The sequence below is a fragment of the Micromys minutus genome, assembly GCF_963924665.1.
Source record: "Micromys minutus genome assembly, chromosome: 21".
Lineage (NCBI taxonomy): Eukaryota > Metazoa > Chordata > Mammalia > Rodentia > Muridae > Micromys > Micromys minutus.
In genome coordinates this window covers 13344809-13364795 of record NC_137956.1, presented here as the reverse complement: position 1 = coordinate 13364795, position 19987 = coordinate 13344809, and the positions used below count along the sequence as shown (strand labels likewise).

The window sequence follows — 19987 nt, the reverse complement described above, 5'->3', positions numbered from 1 at the left end:
TGATGGACAGTCTCTTGTCACAAAGTCGCTCATCTGTTATAGTGGCATATGCTGCGTGCCACCAGCACTTGATCATCCAGCACAGGCTGGAAGCCCCTATAGGCTGCTCCCAGTTGTACATAATGAAAAATATCAATCTTAGAGAACTCTTATGAATGTCATAGTGCAGGCCACAGATGGCAAAGCTGGGGTCATCGTAATTCTGAATTCTGGCGGGGTATATGCGTGCTCTATCGGGATAGGACGATCTCAGGGTGAAACACAACCCCATTCTGGGTCCGTGTGTAGTCATAGTCAAAGCCACAGACTTCAGAGTCACTCTGGCTGATGTCATTGTTGGCGTGGATGGATGCTGGGTTGAGGAATCTGTAGACATTGGGGCAGAGGGTTATGCACCAGACTAGACATGTCCTGGTAACAAGCCCACAAGTGCTTGCTGAGGTGCCCCGCTGTCTTCCAGCATCGAGCCTGGGGGGGGGGGGGGGCTGGAGCAGTGGCCTCTGGAACCAGTGCACTACAGTGAGGATAGCAGCCAGAGGTGAGCTTCCCCCCCTCCCCTCCCCGCAGTCCGAAACCCCGCCCCCATGCCCGGCCCGCTGACCTCAGCTGACCTCTGATTGGGAGATGAGATTAAGGGAGGGTGGAGGGGGTAAAAGACAGAGTAATGGAATGCTTGAGGCATGAAAGCAGAAAAGGAGAGAGATTAACAAAAGAAAGCAGGGAGGGGGTGGGGGGCAGGGATGGGGGAAGGACAGCGGGATCGGCACAAACATCAAAATTTCTATGAAAATGCCATAAAGAAATTTGTTTCTGTCTTAACTTTTAAAAATTAAGAAAGCACTACTGATATTTATGTGTCTGTTTGTTTAATTTATTTGAGGCAGGTCTCGTGTTGCCCAGGGCAGCCTCAGACTCTTTAGGTAGCAACATGACCTTGAGTTTCGGATCCTTATAATCCTGAATGCTGGAATTACAGCTGTGGGCCACCATGCCCCATTTTAGATATTACTGGGTATCGAAACCCAGAGTTTCATGCATGCTAGGCAGCGAGCATTCTACCAACTGAGCTATAGCCAGCTACGTTTTGGATTTTTTAAAAAATTATTTTTAAAAAGTTTTATTTATTTTTTATGTGCATTGATGTTTTACCTGCACGTCTGTGTGAGGCTACCAGATCCTCTGGGACTGGAGGTACAGGCAGTTGTAAGCTACCATGTGGGCGCTGGGAATTGAACTCAGGTCCTCTGGAAGGACAGCCAGTGCTTTTAACAAATAGTCATCTCACCAGCCCTGGATTTTTTTTTTTTAACTTTTTACTTTCATTTTCTCATTATTATTGGAGTAACTGGGCAGAGAAGAAGCCATCTCCGTATCCAAAGCATGTGTTTTGTGCTTTGGTATTCTACAGCCTCTAAGCAGGTGCTCTACCCAGCATCTGCAGTGTCAGGAACTTGTCATAGCTGATAAAATCCCATGCTGCAGAGAGCAACACAGCCACCAGATGGCGCTCGGACACCATGCACTGATGGACAAATGTATTCAGGTTAGAGCACTGGTGTGCACTGGTGTAAAAAAAATCTATTTTGTTGAGAGAGTACTTAATTTTAATTTCATATGTGGATGAACTCTGATATTGAAAAGAAACCCATTATTAAAATGAATCTAAATGAAAATAAAATTTCATCAGTTGTCTCTCGTGCTTTTTCCCTTTCATGCACTATTCACACTGTTCTAGATCATCCAGTGTTACACATCCCTATCTTCAAAAGGGGGGTAGGGGGAGGGACAAAACTACAGATACCAAAGAACTATAGTGCATCAGACACAAACACAGTCCACAGCGGCACTCAGAAGAAAAGGCGAGGTGAGGAGACGTGTGCCCACCTGTGATCTCAGTCCTGAAAACCTGAAGTCCGGGAGTGCTGGGGACTTGAGGAGAGCTCGAATCGATCCTGATTTTGAGACTAAAGGAAAGCAAAAGAAAGGGAGAGAGAGAGGGAAGAAAAAAACCTCTTCTTGACAGAAGAGTGGTAATAATTGCAAAAGAATAATGAAATGAAAAAGTAGCCATTGTAGGTAGGTGTGTACTCACACCTGAATCCCAGCCTGAGGAAGCACAAGCAGGAGAAATTCCAAAACACACAGGGCAATATATTGAAACCTTGCCTCAAAGGAACACAAAACGAAACAATCTCCCCCCCACCAAAAAACACAAAACCAACCAAACAACAACCAAAAACCACCAAAGAAGCCAGCAACCTCACAAAATATGGAAAATATCTAGTTTTCTAAGAAAATTATGTTTTTATTCTCACACTTTTAAATGTACACCTTAATTTTTTTATTTGGTGTGTGGTGTGACACCACACACACACACACACACTCACAGAGAGAGAGAGACAGAGAGACAGAGAGACAGAGACAGACAGAGACGGAGAGAGGACACTGTGGCGTTCAGAGGACAGCCCTGTGGAGCCTGTCTCTCCTTCCACTTTTATGTGGATTCTGCGGGTCAAACTCAGGTCACCAAGTTTGTACAGCAGGTGCCTTTACTCAGTAAGCAGACTTGCTGGCCCTAATCTTTAATACACACTTTAAGATAGGTTTTTCATATATTGAAGAAAAAATTGCAATTTTACCAAGGCAGTTAAAATCTTCTAGACTTCCATTGGATTGATAATACCACAAAACAGCAAAGACGATCATTTTAAAGCATAAAGTTAAAATATCACTTTTACTTATATTAAACTATATTTCTATTAGAGTGTAGCTTACATACTCACCAAGGAAACAGTAACACATGAGCATCAGTCAGCTTTGGTGATATAAAAATTCTGTGTTACTATTCTATGACTTATAATCTTAATTCCCCAAAAGTATTTGGAGCTTTTGTAATCTTTTTCTTTTTCTTTTTTGAAAATCCAGTAGGAACTATCATTTGCTCATAAACATCAAATTTGTGGAGCAAACAGAGAACCCCAGCCCTCCCCTCCCCCATGCATTTACAGCAGATCTCTGGAGAACAGAATGAGTAGCTGTGTAAGGCTCAGCCAGGCAGCTGGCATCCTCAAGGAAAAGCCCTTAATCTTGAAATTTTAAAATAAGAATATGTAGAAGGATAAATGCATGAGGAAGGGGTGGGGGCTAAATAGGCAGATTTTAAAGGTGAAAGCTTTTTTAGTGTGTAAATATTCATTATTTAATTAAAGTTTATATATCTTTACATACCTCGCGCGTGAGACTTTGGACGGATGAAAATCATGTGTTTGTGGAGACTGACTAGGTTCTATTGCTCATGTGACATTTGTATACTACTTTAGGTTAGGGAAGTGTGTTCCAGTGTAGTTATTTCTGCTTCTAGGTTGAGTGAGTGTGGAGGTCTAACCTGCACACTGTGTTTTAGTGTGAGTCTAGTAAATAAGGCTCATTTGACTGTAACTACATTAGCTAGACTGTGTGTCTACTTAAGACATTCAGAGGGCGGGCTTCTCTCACTCTGGTCTTCACCCTTGTTTAGACTTAGTGTTCCTTACAAAAATCTGTCATCAGTAGGCTGGGAACTGACTCAGGTCTCGGCTAAAGACAATCGGGCTTTAGTATTCTCTCCATGCCCATCAGACGAGACTGAAGCAGACATGACCATGGGTTTCCTTTACCTCAAATAACCAAAGCTCAAGATCGAATTACACAGCTCAGCTGACCACAGGAGGAATGCAGTTTCCAGGGTTGAACGTGAGTGACACTGAGTGTCTACTTGGGAATATGATCTTGAAATTCTATTCGAAGGTACTAAGGAATAAGCAGAAATCTGCCTCCCACCCTGTTAAGATGGTGACGTGCTTTCATGCTGTTTATAAAACCATCTTTTAATGTGTATGTGTGTTTTGCCTGAGTGTGTGTATGTGTATCACATGAGTGCCTGGTACCCATGGAGGACAGAAGAGGGTGTTGGGTTGTAAGATGATGCCTTTGTGCAGGAAGGCAGTTACAAGATAAAAGGAGGCATGCCATTGGACAAGAAGGAAGGATGGGCAGGAACAAAGTTTTAGAAAGGGAGGGAGGAGCAAGAGGGAGAAGGAGCCGAGAACATCATGGAAGCAGATGTAAACATTCTTCTCTGTGCATAGATATGAGTTGCTATAAATATTTTTTAAAGATTTTTAAAATTTATTATTATATATGTGAATACGCTGTCACTATCTTCAGACCCACCAGAAGAGGGCATCAGATCCTGTTACAGATGGTTGTGAGCCACCATGTGGTTGCTGGGAATTGAACTCAGGACCTCTGGAAGAACAGTCAGTGCTTTTAACTACTGAGCCATCTCCCCACCCCTGCTATGAATATTTTATAAAAATGGGTGTGTACAGGATTTTGTGTTGTCTAGATGAGTAAATTATATCATATCAATTTATAAGATCAGAGGTTATTGTGTGGTGTTTTCCTTCACGTTGGGCCTTAATTGAGTTCAAGAGAAGGTGTAATGACGGGAAGCACTAAGCTCGCCATGGAATTGGGATGTGTGGGCCTGGGGTGGTAACAACTCCCCAAGAGAATTATGAGTGGGTGCAGCGGTGTGAGGTGCCTTGCTAGAACAGCTCGCAGATCACCCGGGTCAGAGAGTACCCTGGGGACCAGTGTGGAGCCACTGAGATAAATTAGTGCAAGTTTCATATGGCCCTACAGTGCTGGAACTAATGTGAGAGCTACAGTAACGTGCGGGAACTGGTCACCCCGCTTTTTAAAATATTTACCACAGGACTGGGTCCTCTGAGCTATCGTTACAGGTGGTTCTGAGCCACTGTGTGGGCGAAGGGAAGAGAACTGGGTTCCTCTGGAAGGACAATAGAACTCTTAACCACTGAGCTATCTCTCTGGCTCTATGGTTATTATTTTAACAAGGACTATTCCCTGTGTGTGACAGGTTCACAGGGCTTCCCCAGCTAGGTTATTACCTTAAACTATGAAACATTGTATAGATGAAACCATTTCTGAAGTAAGGATAAAGATTTTTTCTGTCCTCCCAGGATACTTGTCTTTTTAAATATAAAACCAAAAGGCACAAGGTAGGTACCTTTATCTCTTTAAGAATCTTTACATTCTATTTGCTGACTAATCACTAAAATTCTAAAATCAAAATTCTAGGCCTTCCATAGATCCAGTCTTAATTCTTTGCTCAAATGAATATATGAAGCTGTGCACTTTATGTCTTATTATGAATTACTTACATCTCCACGTATAGTCACCTGTCATATTCTTTACACAGTCTCAACAGGAAGTGCACAGAGCCAGGATCCTGTCAGAAGGAAGGAACAGGAATTATCTTAAGTAGACTTGTTCAACAGAGTTAGCGTTGGCCAAGAGTTTGACTGACTAAATAATGTAAAATAAAGTCGTGTTAGCAAATTCCCTGATCACGCCTCTTTCTTCTTTCAGGCTTAAATAAAAGTTTTGCTAAACAAATGTGTGATCAGAGTTTTATTTAGTATAGTGTATCTAGGCTAACACAGTCAATTTTGTCTAATTTTCTACGAAACTGTCAGCATTGCCACTGACAGAGGGTTACCTCAGTAGAAAATGGAAAATTACTTTTGGTGGGAAGTCTACTTGTTCTGGAGGGTGTAGAAACTTCTGTGGCTGGGAGATGGCTCAGCAGTTAAGAGCACTGACTGCTCTTCCAAAGGTCCTGAGTTCAAATCCCAGCAACCACATGGTTGCTCACAACCATCTGTAATGAGATCCAATGCCCTGTTCTGGTGTGTCTGAGGACAGCTACTGTGTACTCACATCCATAAAATAAATAAATAAATAAATAAAATTAAAGAAAAAAGAAACTTCTGAGTGTCACTGGCATTGTTTCTCGTTCTGACTTGCAGCCTTGTCAAATTAATTAACTTAGAAATTATATTTGCCCATTTATAGTATTAGCTAGTATATCCATAATGGTGGCCTTATTGAGATTTGATTTAGGCTGGGATGGTGAATGTAAAGTAGCTGAGAAAAATCAAGATTTGTGTTTTTCTAGTGTCTGCCTCTGATGCCCAGATTAACCTGAGAAGAAGCAATTTAAGGGGGAAAAAGGCTTGGTTGGACCTCCACAGGGACAGAGGAGTGCATCCTAGCAACAGGCAGAGAAGGCAAGAATCACACAGGAGCCCGCTGAGCCCACTACATCCGACTACAGGCATCAGAGAGAAAAGCAAGTAGGCTGGGTTACAGAGACTTCAAGCTCACCCTCAGCCACACATGTCCATCAGAGAGGTTCCACCACCTCTTAAAGGTTCCTTAGCTTTCCCAAACAGCATCACCGGCTGAGACCAGGTGTGCCAACACCAGAGGACTGATGGGATGCTACACCCAACCGGTACGGCAAGTTAGAACAGACATTCCAAAAACACTGAATAAAATCACCTTCAGGCTAAGGTGCGTAAGATGCACGTGAAACATAAATTTCACACGTAGGCTTGAGTTCTGTCTCCCAAATATTTCACTACATGTATATAAATATTCCCCAAAAAGGAAACATTAAAAAAAAAAAAAAGAAAGCTTTTAGTCAAAACATTTTAAAGAAGGGATCATGGGTCTGCATTAAAAAGAAGCTTTAAAGAAAGTTTTCCTTCATTAGTCATTATAAAGGCTAAGCTGCTGTATCCGACACCGTGCGTACAGTAGCTGAAAGAGTAATCTGAATGCAGCCATCTTGATCAGCATGGTAGGTCCACATGGCGATTTGGGGACCCAAGTCTTTTCTACCTTGCTGCTTCTGCCGGGACAATGCTTCAGGACAACACTGAGACAGATACATTGAAGATTCGGTCAGTGGGAGGGAGAACAGAGAGGAATGTGCTTTGGTTATCTCGGGCCGAGATCCCGAGTGGCACACCAGACTTCTCTTCAGAAGGACAGACCTTAGCCACAAAGCTTAGTGCAATTGTAATTGTGCCCAACGAAACTGAACTTGGCTTTGGTGGATGCCCGTCACTCTGAACCGCGTTGTTGTACATTGTACTGTAACATGTACTTCAGGCTCAGTTCAAGTTCTTACAAATCTTACTCCAGAAAGAGAGACAGTGTGAACCTGTCACCTTTCCTGGTCTCCTCCTACCCATGTACTTGAGGACACTCTAGGTCTCTACTCCTCTTTTGTCCTCACCCAACCACATTCTTGCTAAGAAATGCAACTACACGCGTATTTTTGTATATTTGTGTGTTTTAATGTTTTGAGTCGTTATAGTAAGAATTCAGATTGAGGCTTGCCTAATTTCCCCCTTTCTCTACTGAATAAGTTCTGTTGTTTCATTGGAGAAAAGAGAGTGACCAAAAGCCACTGTAGGGTGGGTGTCCCATGCTCCCACAAATAGTAAGTAATCTCATAAAGACAGTATGTGACCTGCCGGGAGGGGTAAGAAGGATCAGGAGCCAGGAGCCAGCTTAATGAGTCCCAGGACAGCCTTGCTTGTATCATGAGACCTTTCCTCAAAACACAAGGATAAAAACTTCAGTAGCTGAAGGTCTTCAATATATGCACGTAGCCTATTTTTTAGGGATATAACCCATATTACCCAAAAATATACTTTAGTCTAATACTGCTTGCCCACCCCATATTTAAGTTAACTAGATGCTGAATAAAGATCTTCAAAGGCCTTCAATATAACACTATAGGTTTGATGGGTCTTATGTTTCCCAGGAGATGACAGATTACGTGAACTGCAAAGCTAAAGGATATTCAGATATCTGGAAAGCATTACTTTTCATTGTGTTTGTGAGGCTGCTTTTGGAAGAGATTAGCATTTGAGTCAGTAAAGTGTGTAAAGGAAGTCTTCCTCAGCCAGTGTGGGCAGGCACCATCTAATATAATGAGGCCCCTGTAGAGACAAAGCTCATGGGAAGCTCCTCCCCACAAATAGAACTTCCATCTTTTCCTTCCAGAAAACACTCCTAGTTTTCAGAATTTGGACTTGAGCCAGGCTTACAATATTTCTTTCCCACTCTTTAGCTCTTAGAACTGGGACTGAATTACACTGCCAGCCATCTTTTCCAGATTTCTACCTCAGCCAACAGATTGGAGGCATCTCTGCTTTTATAATGATGTGAACCAATTTTCATAGTAATGTCTTAATTCTCTTCTCTCATCTGTGAATCTACGATCTGTCCATCATCCATCTGTCTCCTATCTATCTATCTATCTATCTATCTATCTATCTATCTATCTATCTATCTACCTATCTATCTATCTATCTATCTATCTAATCTATCTATCTATCTACCTACCTACCACTCATCTATCTATCCAATCTGTTTCTTCTATGTAATTGGTTCTAGTTTTCTGTAGACTTTCACTTCAGGATTGTGACTTTTGTCAGCTACGGGGTATCAGTGGTAAACCTGCAGGATGCAGGCATAGAGGAATGATTGGTTCATGGCTTGCTGTTCTGATGGAAGCCAGACCATCTTGTCTAGACAACAGCTTGTACATGGCACCACCTCGTGAGCACCCAAATGTTTAGTCAACTGACTTACAAGATTCTGTTTTAGGTCCTTTGTCTTAGGTTGATACATGATCTATAAAAGTTTGGGACGTTTGAGATTTTAATGTATTATAGTAATGTATATTATTTGTATTGTATATATTAATCACTGTACACTTTCTGTCTTTATAATCATGTGTAATTGAGAATGGCTAGTTTGCATTTTATGTATGTCATATATTCTTTGTCTGCATCTTTGATTTATCCAGATCCTTCCAAGGAAGGATTCTCTTCCCTAAAAGCTCCTGCAATGAATAGAAGTGCTCCTGATTCTACATCATTATAGTTTTATTTTGCTCAAATTACAATTTGTATAAATCCTGATTTATATGTTCATTACATCTACTAGATGTTATTTGCAGAAGTGAGAGACAACATCATTCTTCTCATTTCTAAGAACAAGCCTTGTTCATGTTGGTACTCAAGGGATGTACGAAAGTAATGGTTTACTCTTTTATTTCTGTGGCTTTAATTTTTAAACACAGTGTCTCATGTAGCTCAGTCTGGCCTTTATCAAACTCTTTATCTAGCCAAGGATGACTTTAAACTTCTGATTTGCTATATATGGTCTACATGTTCTTGGTAAGCCAAGTAAACAGCTGCCCTTCATGAGACAGAATTGTTAGACTTCAGAAGTTGAAGGTCCAATTCTACAGTTCTAAAAGCCTTGTTCTTGATGTTGTATTGACCAAGCCAGCTCAGTCAGTCAGCATGTTCTCTGGGGCAGAATTGAGGATTAAAAAGAAAAGAGAGACAAAATTAGACAACACTGTAGCATGACCTCAGTCAGTTTTGAGGCTGAGGCAGGTTTATTTTTTTCCAATCTGCCTTTATACCATTTTAATTACATGTAAGTAATAAGGTTGGTTCTAGGTTAAGGGAACAAGCCAGACAATAAACACCAATAGTCAAGGAACAGGCAAGGCAATAAAGAGAGTCCTGTGATCACTGTTTCTAAGGGCTTATCATCGATATCTGAGCCTACTTCCCTGTCCTAGCCCAAAGTCATATTCTTGCCTGAAGCCTACTTCTTTATTCTAGCCTAAAATCAGATTCTACCAGAGCTTACTTCCTTGTCCAGGCCCAACATCAAATTCCTGCCAAGTGGCAGAAAAAAGCTCTCCCCATTGTATGGTTCTGTGATTTCCTTTTTAACTATGAAGAGGCCAAAACCTATTATACATCATATTTCCACTTAGGGCTTTGCTTGCTCTTTAGAGTTCCTCAAACAGAACCATGAGTCTTAATGTTTTAGAGTGGTATGAAATGATTTTCTAATAGCCAGCAGAGACTGTCAAGCTCCTGATGCATTTAAATGGACTTGCCTTTGGAGTTATTATATTTAGTGTTGCTAGACAGTAGCAACAAAATGCATAATGTTACTTTGACTGCTTTTGAGTGAGTCTAACCAGAACCTCTGTACATCAAGGTGCAGTTTCCAAACAGAAGCAAACAAGCGTACAAATGCAGAAAGTTCAGGCTGCACACGTACCTGCAAAGAAGAAACCAGGTGGAGTTTCCCTGGAAAGGTTTTATTTCGCTTATATGATTAATAAACTGAAGGCAAATGTCAGAAGTCTCTCTGAAATGTTCATAATGAACTATAGAACAACTGCCTTTCAAAGACTAGCAAAACTCTACAAGCAGGGTCACGTCCAGGATGGAGGTAAGGCAGATCTCATCACCCCTTCCCACACACATGTTCCCACATTATTCAGAAAGGAATTAAAGGCTAAATTCAACATGCTACAAAAATTTCCATCCACTCCTTAAGCTCTTCTCTCCGAACATGAGTCCTCTAGCTTCCAAGATAACTTCTTGGGAATTTGTGTTACACAACTGCATGTTCCCAGAAATACAGCTGTGATGATACATTGAGACTCACTGGGACTTAGCAAAAGGAAACCGCTCGTAGGAGCACAGCTAGTTCTAGCTGCTCCATCCTAATGAAAACAAGTTCAGGAGGTCACAAAAGGGCAGGGGACCCGGATCAGTGGTTGAGAGCACTTACTGCTTTTGCAGAGAACCCAGGTTTGGTTGCCAGCACTCAAGTTGAAAGTTCAGAACCACCTATAGCTCCAGCTCCAGGAGGACTTGCAACCTTGGGCATTCAGAGGCACCCACACTGCATATATCCCCCTCCCCCCACAGACACACATACTTAAACATCATGTAAAATAAATGTTTTTAAAAGACACCATGGAGAAGCTGGACCTGGTGGCAGATACCTGTAAACTCAGTACTTGCAAGGACTGCTGTAGTTTGAGGTTATTTCCCCTCCCCCCAAAAAGTTCTAAGTCTGCCTTGGTCTCAGAGTAAGATACCATCTGAAACAAATAACAACAAAGAAGTGTCAAAAATATTAGTTTTGAATATCATTTTACCGTTGATGGAACATGAGTAAGGATGGATGGCTTCTGAGGTGTTAAAAGAGATTCTATTTTTCAAACCTGTTAAGCACACTATTTATTTCTACCCATCTCCTTTAAATTGCTTCTCATTCACAGACTCCTTGTAGGCTGCTTTTCAGCTTTCTACAGTCCTCCTGCCTCAAGTGCTGGGATTACAGGCATGGGCACCATATTCCCCAACAGACGTCTGCAGCGAGTCTTGAAGGTTATATGGATCCAAGAATGGGAAGAAAGACCATGTGAGTCTCCTTAACAAGGCAACAAGGTTGAATACCTGGCTTAGGGGATAGGAGCTCTCCCATAGGGAAGAGGGTGCACAGCCTTTCCTCTGGCTTCCAGAAAATTTTCTGTGTGAGCCTTGGTCTGAGCAGCAGGAGGCACGATGAATAGCTGTGTAGAAAGCTATATCAATTTTGTATGAGAAAGATTGGGTGACCCCCCCCCCCAAACAATCCAGGCTTCATCCACAACAACTTGACCCTGCAGTGTGACTGGGAGGTTTTCTCAAGGATTAGCTCTGTGACGGACCTCTCCTTATCCCTGCATCTTAAAAAGAAACCAAGTTTTCTGGAGGGGAACTTGCAAGCTAGCAGTCAATAGTTGAGATCAGTGGTCTTGCTCTCTGTTCCCTTTGGGCACTGTTCTGGCTCACCTGGTTACTCTGCTGTGTAATAATAAACTTATTCTCTGAAAGGTTTTGAGTCTGAGATTCAAGGGGGAAAACGGGGGGTGGATTGTCTTTTGGGATAAGGTATTTACTGGAAGGTGTTTACTGGAAGAGTTAACATCACCGAAGACAAATAGCAGTATGGCATGGGCTCATAGGTTCAGGCATGTGGTACAATGTATGTGTGAGTCCTTTTTTGTAGGGGTCAGGAAGGGGGCACATTTCAGGCCATGTGGCTGATGAGTCAGGCTGTGTCTGAGTCAGCTACAAGGATGGGGAGGGCAAGCGTGTAGACAAACTCTCCACTTTAGTTATATAAACCAACTTAATGTTTTTTTTTTTTTTTTGGGGGGGGGTGTTGTTGCACTTCAACCAAAAATAGAGAAACTTTACAAAACACAGAGGGCTGTGGGTCAGATCAAGGTCTCCGACTGTTCTGCACCCCTGGGCTCAATCTTTCCAAACTTCTCTATCCTTTGGCCCTCTATTACCATCTTTATGTTTCCCAAGGTTCTGTGCTCTCCCACTGTGCAGCCCATTGACAGATTATTGCCTTTGCTGGAATTCCTCTTCCATGTACAATTTGCATAGCCTTCTTTTCCATCTCTGTGGAAAGACAGAAATGTAAGTAGACCTTCTCTTGAAGATGTCTTTAGCTAGGGCTCAGGTACCCTGTGAGCAAGGGTTGAACTGAGACAGTACGGCTATTCATTATCAGCTGTTATCCGGGAAATGTAATCTCAGCACAGAAAAACCAGAGACACCAAGGACGTGCAGAAGAACAGAGGGTAGGAGTCCTGTCCTGTGACATGCTCCAGGATCAGCCATGAAGAGACACAACTCTTACATGGTTCGGAACATCTGAAAGATATTTTCATCTGTCTATATGTAGTAGCTGCAGGAGGGTCCAGAGTTTAAGGTCAATCAGATACTTGACAAAGTGTGTCTTGAAAACAGGCAGACAGACAGACAAAAATTCAACACTGTAGAGGGGGAAGGGTGGGATGATGTGGGGAAACTGGATAGGGAGATGGTGTAGACAGATCACGTTTCATTTTATACATGTATGGAATTCTCAAAAATAAATAAAATTGAAAAGTCGACATTTCTTTGTCTTCTACTAGGTATTCTGACCACTTACCAATGAGGAGCTCCCGACCACAATGTCTTGTATTGGGAACATGGTGGCACTTATGTACTCACCAAACGTGCTGAACCCTGGCCTTAAGAAGGGATGTTAGTGGTACCCCACCCCCACAGAGAACTAGCGAAAGAAGGGCAGGCATCCTTTTCAGTCTCTCGCCTTTATCATTTTCTTCTTCTTCTAGTTCAAAGATCCCAGTGTTATCCAGAGAGTTGAGCTTGAGATTCTAATCTTCTGTATGTATGTGCATATGTGTGTGAGTGCATTTGTATGTGTGTATGTGTGTGTGTAAGTGTGCATGTGTGTGAGTGAGTGCATGCGTGTCAGTGTATGTGCACATGTGTGTGGGGAGTATGAGTGTGAGTCAATGTGTGTGTGTGTGTGTGTGTGTGTGTGTGTTACTCCGGACTGCTAGAATGGAACTTAGGGCTTGATTTGCTGGCCTTTGTTTCTCACAGGATCCACTGCTATTGTAGAGCAGAGCAAATATTTCTGCACTTACTTAGTTTATTTAGATTAAAAAGAACTACAGGTGTCTTTACCTTGTTTGGCAGGGTGTGATGCACAAACTAGGGGAAGAAGCAGGAGGATCACTGCAAATCTGAGGCAAACCTGGACTATGTAGTGAGTTCCAGAAATGGGAATAAGTATTGAAACTCCATCTTGAAAGGCCAACCAACTGTGCCTGGTGTGGGTGGCACATGCCTTAATCCTGGCACTGGGGAGACAGAGGCAGGTGAATCAGTGAGTTGAAGTCAGCCTGGTGTATATAGCAAGTTCCAGGCCAGACAGAGCTATGTAGGGAGACCCTGTCTCAAACAAAACAAAACAAACAAACAAACAAACAGTAACCAAACACACCATTGAAACCACCAATATCCTCCCCCACTGACACCTAAGTTTACTCAAAAAACTAAAAACCAAAAACCAAAAAACCCCTTAAAACCCAAAACCCTACTAAGATGGATGTTAAGAGTACTTTTTTCCTTAAAAATTTCCTGACCTCAAAGCTAAAAGTATGTTTAAATCTCTCTCTTTCTTTTTAAAGATTTATTTATTTATTTATTTATTTATTTATTTATTTATTTATTTATTTATTTATTTATTTATTATGAGCACACTGTAGCTGTCTTCAGACACACCAGAAGAGGGCATCAGATCCCATTACAGATGGTTGAAAACTGGGAACTGCATACACAACTCCACATAATGATCATATTTCTTTTCTCCACAGAACACGTAAGTTCTTAACATTTCCCCTCCTTGGTGGTGGTGTTAGGGATCAAACGTGGGGTTTCATCCATTCCTGGTTCAAGTCCTATCTGCAGCCTCCTATTTGTATATTCTCTGGTTCTTTGTGGTTTGCCTGGTTTTTATGTCTCTATCTCATTATTGCTGTCAGACTCTAAGTTCTTGCTGGTCATTTTGTCTGATTACTATTACCACTTTAGTCCTCTAGTGCAAAGTTTGTTAGCCCACGCACTACTGATATTTTGGGCAGTATAATTCCTCTTTGGGGGCTGTCCTGGTATTGGATGTCAGCCCAGTCCTCCACGAGACACTGAAAAATGCTTCTGGACATTGCCAAGTAGCTGCTGGGTGGCGAAGTTTCTCTCGATTCAGAAGCACTACACACGAGAACCTTGCACTGAGTTTGTGTTCACATCTATTTATGACATCATTTCTAAGGCAGATTTTAGTTGAATCCCACAAAAAGACAGTGTGGGATTTTCAGGGTTTTGGGGGACACCAGTCTGGTGTTGGACTAGTCCTGTCAGCAGAGGACCAACACTAAGATGAGCTGTGTTCCTGACTCCACTCACTGTCAGCTATAGAACGTCTGTAGCTTTACAGTGTTGGTGTGTAGATAAAGCCTCCTTGCTTCCATAATGTGTAGATTTATTTTCTGATACATGTCATGGGTCAGTTTACACTCAGATGTACTTGTTTTACAGATGACTGAGTTTCCAGGCGTTCAGAGACACCAAAGAATCAAATAGTATTTTTGGGTGGGGTGGGGGTGGGGTGGTGGTAGCGATAAACAAGAAAAAAAATTGGCCTGGAAACTGTAACATATTTTTCTTCTTTAGTAAAGCTACAGATAATTAAGTCAGTGAGTTTTTTTTTATTTAAAGAAACATTTGTCCTTTGTTATAGCCACATATTTGACAGTATTTCCAACAGTTTAGAATTATGTAGAAAAACCTACGCAGTGAAACATGTTTTTCGAAGAAAGATGTTTATGTTGAAACAGAGCTTATAACAAGTAACACATTTTAGGTAATGAAAGTTGGCTGCACTGAGCTACAGCTCACTGTCCTCAATCCCCTAGTGCTACTTCCTTAAGCTCAGGGCACTGATGCCCTGTCATCCACAGGAACACAGCTCGAAGCAGAGGAGGTGGTGAAGGAGAGAGAGCTCTGGAGGTAAAACCCCATCAAACTGGAGAAATGTCATCCCATTAGTGGGGTCAGATGGTCACTTCTTCCCAAGGCTCTTTGTAACCATGTAACATATCCAGATAGTGATGTCACTTTCTAGTTCTTAGTAAGAAAAGGAAAGAAAATTCCTCACCCTCTTAAGGTCAACTGCAGCAGAATGACTACACCCTTTCCTTAGGTAAACCCCAAATGAGAAACTATGTCCTCCCACACCATGAAAACTTTCTGTGTAGATTCCAAACACAGGTCATGGCTTAGAAGGAAATGTTGCAGTAGGAGCCACAGCAGAAATGTGGGACTGTGAGAATTAATATGCTTTGGAGATAAAGGAGCAGAAAACCCACACCCCATGCATAGTTATCAAAGGAAACTACAAACAAACAAACAAACAAAACTATAAGACGACCTCTTTCTTCTGTGAGCAGATAGTTGGGGGAATGAACCTGGCTTCTCAGTGCAAGCTGACAATTCTTCTCCTTGGGAGGCAGAGACCAGCCAGAGGTACACAGTAAGATTATCTGGGGCAGTAAAAGTAGAAAACGAGAGGGTTTAAGTTAGTGAACTTGAATCCAGACCCACACCATAAAAATATTGATATTCATTTTCTTAATTACTTTATTCTGAGGCAAACTCACTGAAGTCCCGAGTAGTAACAAGAAAGTCTATTGCTTTGAATGATACCCCTTCCCCATTTTCCCATCATCAGCTCCTGAGTACAGGGATTAAAGTTGTGCACCACCACATTCAACTCTGATGTTCAGAATGATATTATACTCAACACTTGTTGACTGTGTACTTTTGTGCCAACAGCTATCAGTATTTAAATGCATTATGTCAGAGAAAACCTAACGTTTCTATGAGAGTCTGTAGAGCAGCATCATGGGTAGCTGCTTCTTGCCTTCAGCATCTACGGCCATTTTGTTTCCTCTTCCCATAGTAGAATGGTTAGAAGCAAATCTCAGACAAAAATCTTGTTTCCTCTGCGAGTTTTTCAGAGGGCAAGTACCCTCAGGTATTCACGTGTCTGGGTTTTTTTTTTCACTGAATTAAAGCCTATAATCAAAAAAACTCATGAATCATCTTGATTAATCTTAGTGGTTTCACTTACCAGTGTAACATGTAAGAACAATACTCACGCCATGTGAACCTTCCTCCTGGCCACTTCCACTGGTGTCCTACCTTCCAAAGGCCCAATGCATCCTTGTTTCCCATGCTGCAGATTCTCATGGTCTGGCTGTGCGCTTGATGTGGATGAAGTCACACAGTGTAGATTCTTTCATATTTTGTTTGACAGATTTTATCTGTGAGGCTACTGAAACCATGTAGATAAATATTATTCTCAGAGCTATGGAGTATGCAACTTTGTGACTGTCCTAATCTACCTCTTTCTGGTAGCATCCTAATGCATGACCTCAAGTTCCGTATTCATCTAATAGAATATGCAAATGAGGGTTAGTAGAAAATAATTTATTAAATTTATACAGGCCACAGGTAGTGGCATTTGAACATTCAAGCTAGTTCTGTCTGACTCCTGAATCAGGAATACTAATGGCTCTACCTTCACCCAAGCCAAAACTGGTTTTGTTTATTTGTTTGGGTTTGTCTAGGTATCAACATAGCATTCTGCTATATGAACCTATTTGTTCTGTAGAGAAAAAAAATACGATCATTATGTGGAGTTGTGTATACAGTTCTCAGTTTTCAGAATTTTTTTCCTCTATTTCCTAGAAAGTCCCTGCACAATTGTGTAATTTTGGTTTCTTTAAAAAACACAAAACTATTATAAGAATGTGTTTTCATTTTAATCCCATGTGTGGGATACTGAGCTGCTTCAGATTGTCCACAGCAGCTGACTATGATTTGCCTCATGCTTTAGCAGGGGTGTGATTTTGCCAGCTGCAGATAGTTTCTGTGATTGCTTGACATTTGGAATTCTTGGGACCTTTGAGAGGGCATATAAATCCTAGGGCCAAGGGAGGCTTGGGGAGCTTGTAATTGGTTGTTGCTGGTTCCTGTTGCTCTTGGTTGTGGTTTGTGAAGAAGGTCTAAGTTAGATATTTTGACTGCAAAGATCAAATTTGCTACAGGGAACTGAACGCCCCTAATCAGCAGGAAGTAGCGTAAAGATAATGTTACCCCTTTTTCTTCTAGAGTTGGAGGTTGAAAGGGTGGAGGAGGGTGGAAGAAAGAGGAACCCACAAAGGAGCAAAGGACTGAGTACAAATTCCACTTTCTTTCAAAAGGCATTGACCAAGGAGCGGTAGTGCACTCAGGAGACAGGAGGATGGACAGAGGCCTGCCTCAGGTACACAGGGGCATGGCTGTGGTGTGAGGAGAGGTGCGGGAAGCATATGCTGCACAGGGCTGTTGAGCTCCTTGGAAGTGGGATGCTGGCATCTGTGACTGTGGGATATGATCCTGTCACGGCATTCGTGTGCCCCTCTTTCTTGTTCTCATGCTCCTTTTGTTTCCAATGATAAATGTTTTACATACATGAGTGTGTATATGCCTGGATGTATGTATGTGCACTGTGTGTGTGCATGGCACTTGCTGCAGAGGACAGAAGAGGGAATCGGACATCTTGAGAGCCACCACGTGGTGCTGGGAACTGTACCTGGGTCTTCTGCAAGAGCAGCCAGTGCTCTGGGCCCTTGGGCTGCCTCTCCAGCCCTGCTCTCTTCCTTGCCTGTGTTCTCTCACCCCACTCTCCACCCTTTTTCCTTTTTAAACTTGGAATACTAAGGGGAGAGAAGAAAAAATCTGATCATATTTATGTTTATACCTGGATCATATTTATGTGGGTCCCGGTAATCAGACTCAGGTTGTCAGGTTTGGTATCAAGTGCCTTTGCCCCCGAGCCATCTCTCTGAACCCAGAGTTCTGTCACCTCTTTTCAAAACCATTTTATTTCTTTTGTGTACGAGTGTTTCGGTTGCATGCATGTGTGTGCACCACATGTGTTCCTGGTGAGAAATCAGAAGAGGAAGTCAGATCCCCTGTAACTGGAGTTACAGGTAACTGCCCTGAAACCTGGTCCTCTGGATAAGCAGGCCTCGCTCATAACCTCTGAGCCATTGCTCCAGCCCCAAGTCCCGTAAAGTCTTAACAGCACGAGGACCACATTAACAGAAAATGGAAAACCTGAGTATATCCAGAAAGCAAACAAACAAGCAGCCCACCAGCCTTGTTCTGACACAAATAACCAAACCTGACTTTCTCTCCAATGCCTTTTCGTTTTTTCTTGTTGTTTGTGTCTTTGTGAGGTTTTGGTTATAAACACATAGCTCACAAATGTTTTTCAATTCTTATCAAACCACAGACCCAAAGTGTATTTTTGGAAGACATTTTTGAAATTTCCCTGAGCAGTAAACTGGTTCCTTTCCAAGCCATCACAAACTGCTCTTTTAAGAGAAGGCGCTAAATAGCTCTCACATACACATTTATTTTTTTAAATTGTTTTAAAATTAATCATGCCATTTGTTTACATCTCAAATAATATCCCCCTTCCTGGTTACCTCTCCACATTTTAAAAAATACTTATTTATTTAATATATATAAGTACACTGTAGCTGTCTTCAGACACACCAGAAGAGGGCATCAGATCTCATTACAGATAATTGTGAGCCACCATGTGGTTTCTGGGAATTGAACTCAGGACCTTTGGAAGAACAGTCAGTGCTCTTAACCATTGAGCCATCTCTCCAGCCCCATTTCTTTTTTTTTTAAGCTAAAGCCATTTTTTCTCTTCAGTGCAGTTTTCTCCTCTTTGGTATTCAACAGTAATACAGTTATAATGAGGCTTTCTTTAAAAAAAAAACTATGCTTATAATGAAATTATTGCAATTTCTGTCTTCAGAGCTATGGGATTTTGAGTGGACTTCTTTAGGGCTTCAGACATAGCTGAGGATAGAATACTTGTTTAACAACACATGTGCCCTGGATTCAAGCCCCAGTACTACAAAACAAAACATATCTTTTGTTGTTAAAAAGTATATGTATTCAGAGAGAGTAAAGTCCATATGGGTTGGCTGTCCGAGACTGTGTTTACTGTAATGACTGAACACGGGAGGGAACTGTGAGGTTGGAACCACACATTTTCAGAACCATATTCTCTGACGTAAGTACTGGTTCCACTACTTAACGACCAGTTTGTGACCTTGGCTCGATGATTTTGTGTCCCCGCGCCTAAATTTCATTGCCTACCACATGCAGGCTTTCATTCCTGCATCGTAAGATCGCTGTAAGACTTAAGCAAGTCACCACGTATCAAGTGCTCAGACCTCCGTTCAGCTTCTGCAAGCATTCAATAGATGATAGTTCTCTACTTTTCTTTTTCTGTTTTTAGAACTAGAACTTTATTTCTTTTGAAGTTTTTATGAGTGTGTGTGTGTGTGTGTGTGTGTGTGTGTGTGTACCCTTGGAGGTCAAAAGTTGGGTCCAATGAACCAGACCCATATGTCTATGTGACCAGAATTTCAGTGCTATTTATTGGAACCTGGTCAACTCAGAAGAAGATAGGCAACTAAAGGTTGGGGTTCTTGTGTCTCCCAGAATCTACAGGTACTCTGTGGTTCAGGAGCCCTTCATTCTTCTTTAACTGATTGTTAGTGGGGCTGGCGTTGTGAGGGCTCGGTGCAGGAAGCTACAGTTCATGGGAACTTTTGATTACAATGGTTGAATCAAGACTATAGAGTGGCCCTTCACAGCTCGCTACCCGTCTCTCGGTTCTCATGTACTTCCCGCCCCATCTTCCGCGGCTGTCTTAATTTGCTTTCTATCGATGTGATAAAACACCA

The 19987-nt window shown here is 41.9% G+C and overlaps 1 pseudogene across 1 annotated transcript in view; it reads right to left on the bottom strand.

Annotated features, from left to right (window-relative positions):
* Nucleotides 1-230: 230 nt before the first annotated feature.
* LOC308434192 (deoxycytidine kinase-like) overlaps nt 231-19987 on the bottom strand; it is a 50054-nt pseudogene continuing 30297 nt past the window's right edge. Inside the window, exon 3 of the transcript in view lies at nt 231-366. The product of the transcript in view is annotated as a deoxycytidine kinase-like (transcript). The remainder of the gene's footprint in view (nt 367-19987) is intronic.